At 37.4% G+C, this 14,664-nt stretch overlaps 1 protein-coding gene across 4 annotated transcripts in view; it reads right to left on the bottom strand.

Annotated features, from left to right (window-relative positions):
- WDPCP (WD repeat containing planar cell polarity effector) overlaps positions 1–14,664 on the bottom strand; it is a 332,130-nt gene that overhangs the window by 220,688 nt on the left and 96,778 nt on the right. The gene's annotated exons all lie outside the window — the stretch shown is intronic.

Consider the following 14,664-nt stretch of genomic DNA (forward strand, 5'->3'; position numbering starts at 1 on the left):
TCTTAAAGGAAAGTAAAAGTGCTACTCCACTGAACACACAAATAATAAGAAAGTGAAACAACTTTATTGTTGATATAGAGAAAGTTTTGGTGGCCTGGATAAATCAGCCACCACATAACCTAAGCCAAACCCTAATGCAAAACAAGGCCCTAACTCTTTTCAATTTTATGAAGACTGAGAGAGGTGAGGAAGCTGCAGAAGAAATGTTTAAAGCTAGCAGAGGTTGGTTCATGAGGTTTAAGGCAAGAAATCGTGCCAGAACATAAAGGTACAAGGTGAAGCAGCAAGTGCAGATGTAGAACCTACAGCAAGTTATCTGGAAGACCTAGCTAAGATAAAATTAATGAAGCTGGCTACACTAAACAATAAATTTTCAATGTAGACAAACAACCTTCTATTGAAAGAAGATGCCATCTAGGAATTACATAGCTAGAGAGGAAAAGTCAATGACTGCTTTCAAATCTTCAACAGATAGGATGACTTTCTTGTTAGGGGCTAATACAGCTGCCGACTTGAAGTAGAAGCCAATGCTCACTAATCCTAGGGACCTTAAGATTCTGCTAAATCTACTCTATCTGTGCCCTATAAATGGAACCACAAAGCCTGGATGACAACACATTTGTTTACAACATGATTTAATGAATAATTTAAGCCCACCCTTGAGACCTACAGCTCAGAAACAAAGATTTCTTTCAAAATATTACTACTCATTGACAGTGCACCTGGTCACCCAAGAACTCTGATGGAGATGTACAAAGAGATTAATGTTGTTTTTATGCCTGCTAGCACAAACACAACATCTGCAGCCCATGGATAAAGGAGTAATTCTGACATTCGAGTCTTATGGTTTAAGAAATACAATTCTTAAGGCTATAGCTGCCACAGACAGTGATTCCTCCGATGGATCTGGGCAAATTCAATTGAAAACCTTCTAGGAATTCCCTGGTGGTCCAGTGCTTAGGACTCAGTGCTTTCACAGCTGGGGCCCGAGTTCAATCCCTGGCCAGGGAACTAAGATCCTGCAAGCCATGTGGCATGGCCAAAAAAAAAAAAAAAAGGATAAGAAAAGAAAACCTGGAAAGGATTCTCCATTCTAGGTGCCATTAAGAACATTCATGATTCACAGGAAAAGGTCAAAATAGCAACATTAGGGCCTCCCTGGTGGCGCAGTGGTTGAGAGTCCGCCTGCCGATGCAGGGGATACGGGTTCGTGCCCCGGTCTGGGAGGATCCCATATGCCGCGGAGCGGCTGGGCCCGTGAGCCATGGCCGCTGGGCCTGCGCATCCGGAGCCTGTGCTCCGCAACGGGAGAGGCCACAACAGTGAGAGGCCCGCATACCGCAAAAAAAAAAAAAAAAAAAAAAGCAACATTAACAGGAGTTTGGAAGAAGTTGTTTCCAACCCTCATGGATAACTCTGAGGGGTTGAAGACTTCAGTGGAGGTAGTAACTGCAGATGTGGGGGAAACAGCAAAAGAACTAGAATTAGAAGTGGAGCTTGAAGATAGGACTGAATTTTGTTGCAATCTCATGAGAAAACTTTAACACTTAAGGAGTTGCTTCTCATGAATGATCAAAGAAAGTTGTTTCTTGAGATGAAATAAGTCTACTCCTGGTATAAATGCTATGAAGATTACTGAAATGACAACAAGGGATTTAGAATATTATGTAAACTTAGTTGATAAGGCAGCAACAGGATTCTAGAGGACTGACTACAATTTTGAAAGAAGTTTTACTCTGGGTAAAATGCTATCAAACAGCACTACATGCTACAGAGAAATCATGTGTGAAAGGAAGAGTCCATCAATGTGGCGAACTTCACTGGTGTCTTATTTTAAGAAATTACCACAGGCACCCCAACCTTCAGCAACCACCACCCATCAACACTGAGGCAAAACATTCCACCAGCAAATAGATTACAACTTGCTGTAGGCTCATACGACATTTAGCATTTTTTAGCAATAAAATATTTTTAAATTAAGGTACGTACAATGTTTTGAAAGACATAATGCTACTGTACACTTAATAGATGACAGTATAGTGTAAACATAACTTTTATGTGCACTGGGAAACCAAAGCATTTGTGACTCACTTTGAGATATTTGCTTTTTTGGAGTGGTCTAGAACTGAACCCACAATGTCTCTAAGGTATGCCTGTAGACAGCTTTGGGTAGAATGGACATTTTAACAATATTAATGCTTCCAGTCCATGAACATGGAATATTCTTTCCATTTATTTATATATTTTTCAATTTCTTACATCAGCGTCTTGTACTTTTCAGTGTATAGGTCTTTCGACTCCTTGATTACGTTTATTCCTAGGTATTATATTCTTTTTGATGCAATTGTAAATGGGATTGTTTTATTTCTCTGATAGCTTGTTATTAGTGCATAGATATGCCACAGATTTCTGTACATTGATTTTTGTATACAGCAACTTAACTAAATTCATTTATTAGTTATACCATTTTTTTGGCAGTCTTTAGAGTTATCTCTATATAGTATCATGTCATCTGCAAATAGTGACAGCTTTATTTCTTCCTTTCTGATCTAGATACCTTTTTTTCTCCTCACCTAACTGCTATGGCTAGGATTTCCAATATTATGTTGAATAAAAGTGGTGAGAATAGACATCTTTGTCTTACTCCTGATCTTAAGGGAAAAGATTTCAGCTTTTCACCACTGATGTTAGCTTGGGTTTGTCATATATGGCCTTTATTATGTTGAGGTAAATTCTGCCTATACCAACTTTGCTGTAAGTTTTTAGCATAGATGGATGTTGAATTTTGTCAAATATTTTTTTCTGCATCTATTGAGATAATTGTATGATTTTTATCCTTCATTTTGTTAATATAATATATCATGTTGATTGCTTTGTGGGTGACAAAACATTTTTGTATCCCTGAATCCTACTTGATCATGGTGCACAGTCCTTTTAATGTATTGTTGGACTTGGTTTACCAATATTCTGTTGAGGATTTTTACATGTATGTTCATCAAGAATTGGCCTGTAATCTTCATTTTTGTGTGGTTCCTTGCCTGGTTTTGGTAGTATAAAATGTTTGGAATGTTTCCCTCCTCTTCAACCTTTTGGAATAGTTTGAGAAGAACAGGTATTAAATCTCTGTTTTGTAAAATTCACCAGAAAAGCTGTCTGGTCCTCTATTTTTGTTTGTTGGGAGGCTTTTGATTACTGTTTCAATGTCCTTACTAGTAATCAGTCTATACAGATTTTCTATTTCTTCATGATTCAGTCTGTAAAGATTGTATCTTTCTAGGAATTTATCTTCTATGTTGTCCAATTTGTTGGTATATAGTTATTCACAGTAGTCTCTTATGATCCTTTGCATTTCTGTGGTATCAGCTGTAACTTTTCTTTCATTTCTGATTTTGAGTCTTTTCTCCTTGGTTATTCTAGCTAAAGGTTTGTTGGTTTTGTTTATCTTTTCAAAGAACTGGCTCTTTGTTTTTGTTTCACTTATCTTTTCTGTTCTTTTTTTTTTTTTTTTTTTTTTTAGTCTCTATTTCATTTATTCCTGCTCTGATCTTCATTATTCCTTCCTTCTACTAATTGGGGCTTCATTTGTTCTTCTCTTTCTAGCTCCTTTAGGTGTAAAGTTAGATTGCTTATTTGGGATTTCTCTTGCTTTTTGAAGTAGGCCTATATTGCTATGATCTTCCCTCTTAGAACTCCTTTTGCTGCATCACATAGATTTTGATATGACATATTTCTGTTTTCATTTGTATCTAAGTATTGTTTGATTTCTTTGATGACCCACTGGTTGCTCAGTAGCATGCTATTTAATATCCACCTTTTTGTGTTTTTTCCTGGCCTCTTCCTTGTGACTGATATCTAGTTTCATACCACTGTGGCCAAAGAAGATGTTTAATGTGATTTCAATCTTCTTCAATTTACTGAGACTTGTTTTATGACCTAATAGTGATCTATCCTGGAGAATGTTTCTATGTGTACTTAAGAAAAATGTGCATTCTGCTGATTTTGAACGGAATGTTCTATATTTATTAAGTCAATCTGGATTAATGTGTCATTTAAGTCCAATGTTTCTGTATTGATTTTCTGTCTGGATGATTTATTTGTTGATGTAAATGGGGTGTTAAAGTCCCCTAGTATTATTGTATTACTTTCAATTTTTCTCTGTAAGTCTGTTATTATTTGCTTAATATATATTGGTTCTCCGCTGTTGGGTGCAAATACATTTATAAATGTTAATATTTTCTTGCTGGATGGACCCCTTTATCATTATATAATGCCCTTCTTTATCTTTTATTACTGTCTCTGTTTTAAAGTCTATTTTGTCTGATATGAGTATAGATAATCCAGCTTTCTTTTCACATCCATTTGCATGGAATATCTTTTTCCATCTCTTCACTTTAAGTCTGTGTGTTTCAAGAATTACAAGAGAAGTAATTCTCTTGTAGGTAACCAATAGATGGGTCTTCTTTTTTTATCCATTCAGCCACTTTTGATTGGCAAATTTAGTCCATTTGCATTTAAAGTAATAATTGATAAGTACGTAATTATTCCATTTTGTTAAATGTTTTCTGGCTATTTTTGAAGTTCTCTGTTCCTTTTTTTCTTCTCTTTCTCTCTTCCCTTGTGCTTTAGCAGTTTTCTCTAACATGATATTTAGATTACTTTCTCATTTTCTTTAGTGTAGTTACTATAATTTTTTCCTTGTAGTTACAGTGAGGTTCACATATAACATCCTATTTAAATAGTGGCCTGTTTTAAGTTGGTAACAACTAAAATTTGAACACATTCCAAAGTTTTATCCTTTTATCCCCCCAACATTTTATACTTTCATCGACACACTTTACATCTTTTTATTTTATGCATCTCTTAACTAATTATTGTAATTTTAGTTAGTTTTACTTCATTTGTCTTTTAACCTGCATGCTTGCCTTATAAAAATGATTGATCCACTACCTTTATTATATAGTTACCTTTTCTAGTGAGATTTTTACTTTTGTATATTTTCTTATTATTAATTAGTACCATTTCTTTTCCTTTAAAATTAAAGAAGTCCTTTCAACATTTCCTGTAGGGCAGGTAACAGATTCCTTTAGTTTTTGCTTATCTGGGAAACTCTTCATCTCTCCTTCAATTATGAATGATAACCTCATTAGGTAGAGAATCCTTGGTTGGAAGTTTTTTTCTTTCAGCACATTGAACATGACATGCCACTCCCTTCTGGCCTGTCAAGTTTCTGCTGAAAATTTCTGCTCATAGCCTTTACGGGGTTTCCCTTGTACAAAATTAGTTGTTTTTTTCTTGCTGCTTTCTGGATTCTCTCTTTACCCTTAACCTCTCCCATTTTAATTATAACGTGTCTTGGTGTGCATCTCTTTGGGTTCATCTTCTTCGGAATTCTCTGGGCTTCCTGGACCTGTCTGTTTCCTTTCCCCAAATAGGGAAGTTTTCAGCCACTATTTCTTCAAATAATTTTTCTAGCCCTTGCTCTCTCTCTCCTCCTTCTGGGACCCCTATAGTCCAAATGTTATTCTGCTTGATGTTGTACCAAAGGTCTCTTAAGTTATCTTCACTTTTTTAAATTTGTTTTTTATTTTGTTGCTCTGTGTGGGTGAGTTCCATTGTTCTGTGTTCTAGCCCACAGATTCACTCTTCTACCTCATGCAGTCTGCTGTTGAACCCCTCTAGCGTATTCTTTAGTTCAGTTATAACTTCTGTTTATTACTTTCTTATATTTCCTATATCTTTGCTGAAGTTTTCACAGTGTTCATCATTCTTCTCCAGAGCTCAGTGAGCATTTTTATAATCATTACTGTGAGTTCTTTATACACTAGATTGCTTATCTCCATTTTCCTTAGCTCTTCTTCTGAGGTTTTGTCATATTTTTCTGATTGGAATATGTTTCTGTCTCATTTTGCCTAAGTCCCTGTGTTTATTTCTATGTATTAAGTAAATCAGTTATTTCTCCCAGTCCTTTCCAAAGTCATTTCTATTTCTCCCTCTCCTTTCTAAAAGGTTAGAGGGAAAATTTCAAAATAGTGCTCACCTGCACCAGAACTCTGAAGGTAGCCTGAAATTGCAAAAATGCTTTGACCAGTGTCTCAGTTCCCAGGGAGTATCTCAGTTGGTTCCTGCCTCTCTGGAAGATGCTTCAAGATTAGTAAGTGGGTCCCCTTCACCTATGGTCCATGTGCTGCTTCTCAGTATGGTGTTTTTGTGCTGGTTTTCAGGTCAAGTGAGTTTGCATGCACACCCTGTAGGAGTGGGTTTTCTGTTCCCTACAGTTCTATAATTTTCCTAGACATATTCCCCATTGGTTTTCAAAGCCAGGTATTTTGGTCGCTTGTCTCTCCTGTGCAGGATCTAGAGGTTGGGATGCCTGACGTGGAACCTGAATCCCTCACAGCTCAGGGAAAACATCCATACCTTTTTATCCCTCCCAATTGTGGATTAGTGTGGCTGGGATGTGGATTTTTCCCTTGGCAAGACTCTCTCTCTCTCTCCTACCTATCTCAATGCTGTCCTTTTACCTTTTGTTGTAGAGGCTCTATTCATCCATTTTCCATATGTAGTTAAATTTATTGTGTCTGTGGGAAGAGGTGAGTTCAGGATCTTCCTATGCTGCCATCTTGAACCCTCCCCCAAGAACATTATCTTTTACTTCCTCTGTGCCCTTTACTATTTCACTTCCACTCCCTTCCTTCTCAGAGCTATACTAAATTTTGTGTTTATAATCTAATTTTCTTTATAGTATTACCACATATATTTGTCTCCTGAAACAATATATTACTTAATTTAGCCTGTTTTTGAACTTCCTCTGCATGCAATCATACTGTATGTACTCTTCTGCACTTACTTTTTAAACTTTTTGCCCTATATCATATTCCTGACATTCATCTATGTTGCTGCATGCAGCTGTAATTCATTCACTTTCACTATTGCATACATTTATCCATTCTCTGGCTGATTGATATCTGGATGGTTTCTTGTTTCCTGCATTACAAACAGTACTATTATGAACATTTTTTTACGTCTCCTGGTGCAAAAGTTATCAAGGCTTTCACATATCTAGGAGTAGAATTACTGGTCGGTAGGCAACATACATCTTCAACTATACTAGATGATGCCAAATTGTTTCCTAAGAGGCAGGACCAATTCATACATTTGCCAGGAGTGAAATAAGTTCATTTTCTTGGTTTTTTTTTTCTATTTTCTGACACAATTTCTTTTACTCTTTTGAGTTAAAAATTTTTTTTCTGCTACATATTTTTAATTTCCGCAAGATTAATACAGTTTTCAAATGTTTCCTGAAACATCTATATTTCCTTTCTTGCTGTTCATATTTTGAAGTGAGGCACTAGAGAGCTCAATATACATGAACAATGCTTGCCAACTGCTGGGTTTCACTGACCACTCAGGGACCAGGGTATTTCACCAGAGGACCAACTCAGAAATCATCGTAGATAGGGCTTCTCTCTGGGGCCACGCAGTCTCTCTGGAGAGGAGGCCCTCAGCTTCTTCTTTCATGGAAAGTGTACAGCTGCCTGTGACATTCTCAGATTAAGATTAATCTGATTATAAAAGGATTAAGAGGCCCTCACCCATTAGTATGTAGGCTTTCACTTCATCCCTGTTTTCAGTTCAACACCTCTCCCGTCTTCTTCCACTACAGCTAGTTCTGAACCTCCCTAAATTAAGTATTTCCACAGTATGAAAAGTATCTCACTGCTTCGTACACAGATTTTCAACTCCCTTACTTATCACCCCATGCCACAACTCTATCCTTCTGCAGTACCTGACTCCTCAAATATCTGTACCTCTCTAAAGTTCTGAGACCCAAATTGGTTGTCACTGGAATTCTCTGTAAACATTTGATATGCAGATTTTTAACCTTTGGTAACTCCTCCATCCCTTCCAAAAACTATTCAACAGAAATTGTCTCCTCTCCTAGTCTCTCAGTCCTTGTGGGTTTATACCCTTTTTTTTTTAAACATCTTTATTGGAGTATAATTGTTTTACAATGCTGTGTTAGTTTCTGCTGTATAACAAAGTGAATCAGCTTTATGTATACATATATCCCCATGCACCCTCCCTCTTGTGTCCCCCTCCCACCATCCCTACCACACTCCTCTAGGTAGTCACAAAGCACCGAACTGCTCTCCCTGTGCTATGCAGCTGTTTCCAACTAGTGATCTATTTACATTTGCTAGTGTATATATGTAGATGCTACTCTCTCCCTTCGTCCCAGCTTACGTTTCTCCCTCCCCATATCCTCAAGTCCATTCTCTATGTCTGTGCCTTTATTCTTATCCTGCATCTAGGTTCATCAGAACCTTTTTCTTTTCTAGATTCCATCTACATTTGTTAGCATACGGTATTTGTTTTTCTCTTTCTGACTTACTTCACTCTGTATGACAGACTCTAGGTCCACCCACCTCACTACAAATAGCTCAATTTTGTTTCTTTTTATGGATGAGTAATATTCCATTGTATATATGTACCACATCTTCTTTATTCATTCATCTGTCGACAGACACTTAGGTTGCTTCCATGCCCTGGCTATTGTAAACAGTGTTGCAATGAACACTGTGGTACATGATTTTTTTAAATTATGTTTTTCTCAGGGTAAATGCCCAGCAGTGGGATTGCTGGGTCGTATGGTCATTCTATTTTTAGTTTTTTAAGGAATTTCCATACTATTTTCCATTGTGGCTGTATCGATTTACATTCTCACCACCAGTGCAAGAGGGTTTCCTTTTCTCCACACCCTCTCCAGCATTTACTGTTTGTAGCTTTTTTGGTGATGGCCATACTGACCGATATGAGGTGATACCTCATTGTAGTATTGATTTGCATTTCTCTAATGATTAGTGATGTTGAGCAGTCTTTCATGTGTTTGTTGGCAATCTGTATATCTTCTTTGGAGAAATGGCTATTTAGGTCTTCTGCCCATTTTTGGATTGGGTTGTTTGTTTTTTTGATATTGAGCTGCATGAGCTGCTTGCATATTTTGGAGATTAATCCTTTGTCAGCTGCTTCGTTTTCAAATATTTTCTCCCATTCTGGGGGTTGTTTTTTCGTCTTGTTTATGGTTTCCTTTGCTGTGCAAAAGCTTTTGAGTTTCACTAGGTAGCATTTGTTTATTTCTGTTTTTATTTCCATTTCTCTAGGAGGTGGGTCAAAAAGGATCTTGCTGTGATTGATGTCATAGAGTGTTCTGCCTATGTTTTCCGCTAAGAGTTTGATAGTGTCTGGCCTTACATTTAGGTCTTTAACCCATTTTGAGTTTATTTTTGTGCATGATGTTAGGAAGTGTTCTAATTTCACTCTTTTAGATGTAGCTGTCCAGTTTTCCCAGCAGCACTTATTCAAGAGGCTGTCTTTTCTGCATTGTATATTCTTGCCTTATTATCAAAGATAAGGTGACCATATGTGTATGGGTTTATCTCTAGGCTTTCTATCCTGTTCTGTGATCTTTCTTTTTTTGTGTCAGTGCCATAGTGTCTTGATTACTGTAGCTTTGTAGTATAGTCTGAAGTCAGGAAGCCTGAAGTCAGGGAGCCTGATTGCTCCATTTTTCTTTCTCAAGATTGCTTTGGCTATTCGGGGTATTTTGTGTTTCCATACAAATTGTGAAATTTCTTCTAGTTCTGTGAAAAATGCCATTGGTAGTTTGATAGGGATTGCATTGAATCTGTAGATTGCTTTGGGTAGTAGAGTCATTTTCACAATGTTGATTCTTCCAATCCAAGAACATGGTATGTCTCTCCATCTGTTTGTATCATCTTTAATTTCTTTCACCAGTGTCTTCTAGTTCTCTCCACACAGATCTTTTGTCTCCTTAGGTAGGTTTACTCCTAGGTATTTTATTCTTTTTGTTGCAGTGGTAAATGGGTGTGTTTCTTTTATTTCTCTTTCAGATTTTTCATCATTAGTGTATAGGAATGCAAGACATTTCTGTGCATTAATTTTGTATCCTACTATTTTCCCAAATTCATTGCTTAGCTCTAGCAGTTTTCTGGTAGCATCTTTAGGATTTTCTATGTATACTATTACATCATCTGCAAACAGTGACAGTTTTATTTCTTTCCCGATTTCAACTCTTTTTATTTCTTTTTCTTCTCTGACTGCTGTGGCTAAAACTTCCAAAACTACGTTGAATAATAGTGGTGGCAGTGGGCAACCTTGTCTTTTTCCTGATCTTAAAGGAAATGGCTTCAAGTTTTTCAGCATTGCGAACGATGTTGGCTGTGGGGGTGTCATATATGGCCTTTATTATGTTGAGGTAAGTTCCCTCTATGCCTACTTTCTGGAGAGTTTTTATCATAAATGGGTGTTGAATTCTGTCAAAAACCTTTTCTGCATATATTGAGATTATCGTGTGGTTTTTATCCTTCAGTTTGTTAATATGGTGTATCACGTTGATTGATTTACGTATATTGAAGAATCCTTGCATTCCTCGAATAAACCCCACTTGATCATGGTGTATGCTCCTTTTAGTGTGCTGTTGCATTCTGTTTGCTAAGTATTTTGTTGAGGATGTTTGCATCTATGTTCATCAGTGATACTGGCCTGTAGTTTTCTTTTTTTGTGACATCTTTGTCTGCTTTTGGTACCAGGGTGATGGTGGCCTTGTAGAATGAGTTTGGGAGTGTTCCTCCCTCTGCCATATTTTGGAAGAGTTTGAGAAGGATAGGTGTTAGCTCTTCTCTAAATGTTTGTTAGAATACGCCTGTGAAGCCATCTGTCCTGGGCTTTTCTTTGTTGGAAGATTTCTAATCACAGTTTCAATTTCACTGCTTGTGATTGGTCTGTTTATATTTTCTGTTTCTTCTTGGTTCAGTCTTGGAAGGTTGTGCTTTTCTAAGAATTTGTCCATTTCTTCCAGGTTGTCCATTTTATTGGCATATAGTTGTAGTAATCTCTTGTAGTAATCTCTCATGATCCTTTGTATTTCTGCAGTGTCAGCTGTTACTTCTCCTTTTTCATTTCTAATTCTGTTGATTTGAGTCCTCTCCCTTTTTTTCTTGATGAGTCTGGCTAACAGTTTATCAATTTTGTTTATCTTCTCAAAGAAACAGCTTTTAGTTTTATTGACCTTTGCTATCATTTCCTTCATTTCTTTTTATTTCTGACCCGATCTTTATGATTTCTTTCCTTCTGCTATCTTTGGGTCTTTTTTTCTTCTTTCTGTAATTGCTTTAGGTTTAAGGTTAGGTTGTTTATTTGAGATTTTTCTTGTTTCTTGCGGTAGGATTGTATTGCTATAAACTTCCCTCTTAAAACTGCTTTTGCTGAGTCCCATAGGTTTTGGGTCGTTGTGTTTTCATTGTCATTTGTTTCTAGGTATTTTATGATTTCCTCCTCGATTCCTTCAGTGATCTCTTGGTTATTTAGTAGCGTATTGTTCATCCTCCACGTGTTTGTATTTCTTACAGTTTCTTTCCTGTAATCGATATCTAGTCTCATAGCATTCTGGTCGGAAAAGATACTTGATACGATTTCACTTTTCTTAAATTTACTAAGGCTTGATTTGTGAGCCAAGATACGATCTATCCTGGAGAATGTTCCATGAGCACTTGAGAATAAACTGTATTCTGTTGTTTTGGGGGGTAATGCCCTATAAATATCAATTAACTCTATCTTATCTAAAGTATCATTTAAAGCTTGTGTTTCCTTATTTATTTTCATTCTGGATGATCTGTCCATTGGTGAAAGTGGGGTGTTAAAGTCCCCTACTATTATTGTGTTACTGTTGTTTTCCCCTTTTATGTCTGTTAGCATTTGCCTTATGTACTGAGGTGCTCCTATATTGGGTGCATAAATATTTACAACTGTATATCTTTTTCGTGGATTGATCCCTTGATCATTATGTAGTGTCCTTGTTTGTCTCTTGCAATAGTCTTTATTTTAAAGTCTATTTTGTCTTATATGAGAATTGCTCCTCCAGCTTTCTTTGGATTTCCATTTGCATGGAATATCTTTTTCCATCCCTTCACTTTCAGTCTGTATGTGGCCCTAGATCTGAAGTGGGTCTCTTGTAGACAGCATATATACAGGTCTTGTTTTTATACCCATTCAGCCAGTCTGTGTCTTTTGGTTGGAGCATTTAATCCATTTACATTTAAGGTAATTATCGATATGTATGTTCCTATTACCATTTTCTTAATTGCTTTGGGTTTGTTTTTGTAGGTCTTTTCCTCCTCCTGTGTTTCCTGCATAGAGAAGTTGCTTTAGCATTTGTTATAAAGCTGGTTTAGTGGTGCTGAATTCTCTTAACTTTTGCTTGTCTGTAAAGCTTTTGATTTCTCTGTCAAATCTGAATGAGATCCTTGATGGGTAATGGTGGTTGTAGATTCTTCCGTTTCATCACTTTAAATATGTTCTGCCACTGCCTTCTGGCTTGCAGAGTTTCTGCTGAAAGACCACCTGTTAACCTTATGGGGATTCCCTTGTATGTTATTTGTTGTTTTTCCCCTGATGCTTTCAATATTTTTTCTTTGTATTTAATTTTTGATAGTTTGATTTATATGTCTTGACGTGTTTCTCCTTGGATTTATCCTGTATGGGACTCTCTGAGCTTCCTGGACTTGATTGACTATTTCCTTTCACATGTTGGGGAAGTGTTCAACTATAATCTCCTCAAATATTTTCTTAGACCCTCTCTTTTTGTCTTCTTCTGGGACCCCTATAATTCGAATGTTGGTGGGTTTAATGTTGTCTCTGAGGTCTGTTGTCCCAGAGGTCTGTGAGACTGTCCTCAATTCTTTTTATTCTTTTTTCTTTACTCTACTCTGTGGCAGTTATTTCCACTATTTTATCTTCCAGGTCACTTACCAGTTCTTCTGCCTCAGTTATTCTCCTATTGATTCCTTCAAGAGAATTTTTTATCTCATTTTTTGTGTTGTTCATCATTGTTTGTTTGCTCTTTAGTTCTTCTAGGTCCCTGTTAAACGTTTCTTACATTTTCTCCATTTTATTTCCAATATTTTGGATCATCTTTACTTTCATTACAGTGAGTTGTTTTTCAGGTAGACTGCCTATTTCCCCTTCATCTGTTTGGTCCGGTGCATTTCTACCTTTCTCCTTCATCTGCTGCATATTTCTTTGTCTTCTTGGTTTGTTTAACTTACTTTGTTTAGGGTCTCCTTTTCTCAGGCTGCAGGTTCATAGTTCCTGTCATTTTTGGTGTGTGCCCCCAGTGGGTGAGGCTGGTTCAGTGGGTTGTGTAGGCTTCCTGGTGGAGGGGACTGGTGTCTGTGTTCTGGTGGATGAGGCTGGATCATGTCTTTCTGGTGGGCAGGGCCACATCCAGTGGTGTGTTTTGGGGTGTCTGTGAACTTACTATGATTTTAGGCTGCCTCTCTGCTAATGAGTGGGGTTGTGTTCCTGTCTTGCTAGTTGTTTGGCATGGGGCGTCCAGCACTGGAGCTTGCTGGCTCTGGGTCTTAGTGTTGCAACGGAGATCTATGGGAGAGCTCTTGCCGATTGATATTACATGGGGCCGGGAGGTCTCTGGTGGTCCAGTGTCCTGAACTCAGCTCTCCTACCTCAGAGGCTCAGGCCTGACACCAGGCCAGAGCACCAAGACCCTGTCAGCCACACAGCTGCTAGTTTTGGAGCGTCTCCTACAGAGGCGGGGGGCAGCTGTGGCTCACTGTGGGGACAAGGACACTGGCAGCAGAAGTTCTGGGAAGTACTCCTTGGCATGAGCCCTCCTGAAGTCTGCCATTATCCCCACCAAAAAGCCTGCAGGCTCCAGTGCTCTATACCTTTTTAATAGTAATTCGTCTACTCTCATTTTGAAGAATGAGGGAAGGAAGCAAATGGGTGTTAAGTCCACTTTGTTTAAGTGGAAATTCTATCCTTATCCATTTTAAGCAAGCTAAACTTAATGAAATTATAATGACATCATCTGTAATTATATATTTGATATAAAGAAATAATTCTTTGCAAGATAAACCATTTTCTTAGTAATGATGCTAAAGACATGTAAATAAATCTGTCCTCCTAAATACAAGAGTTGCTTTAGATACTCAGAAAGGAAAAGAATTTTTTAAAAGATGTTTCCTAATGATATATACTTTATCCTGAAATACTAATAAACATTGTTAAAACATATTTATATTACTCTCTTCCCCAAAAAATGTGAGATTCAAAAAACATGAATAGGGCTTCTCTGGTGGCGCAGTGGTTGAGAATCTGCCTGCCAATGCAGGGGACATGGGTTCGAGCCCTGGTCTGGGAAGATCCCACATGCCGCAGAGCAACTGGGCCCATGAGCCACAACTACTGAGCCTGCGCGTCTGGAGTCTGTGCTCCGCAACAAGAGAGGCTGCGACAGTGAGAGGCCAGCGCACCACGATGAAGAGTGGCCCCCGCTAGCCACAACTAGAGAAAGCCCTTGCACAGAAACGAAGACCCAATACAGCTAAAAAATAAATAAATAAATAAATAAATTTATTTTTAAAAAATGAATATAATTGTACCTCTTAGTTGTATGTTTGAAATATTACTTTATGTTTGAAATATTACTTTAATATCAAATAGAAATGCATTTACCATTAGCAAGCCTGCAAATATTTATGAATATAAATCAGTTATTATGAACAATCCCAGGAAAAAATGGAACATCTGTGTATCTTAAGAGGAAACAGATATTAGGCCAGTAAA

The sequence above is a fragment of the Mesoplodon mirus genome, assembly GCF_964341445.2.
Source record: "Mesoplodon mirus genome assembly, chromosome: 14".
Lineage (NCBI taxonomy): Eukaryota > Metazoa > Chordata > Mammalia > Artiodactyla > Ziphiidae > Mesoplodon > Mesoplodon mirus.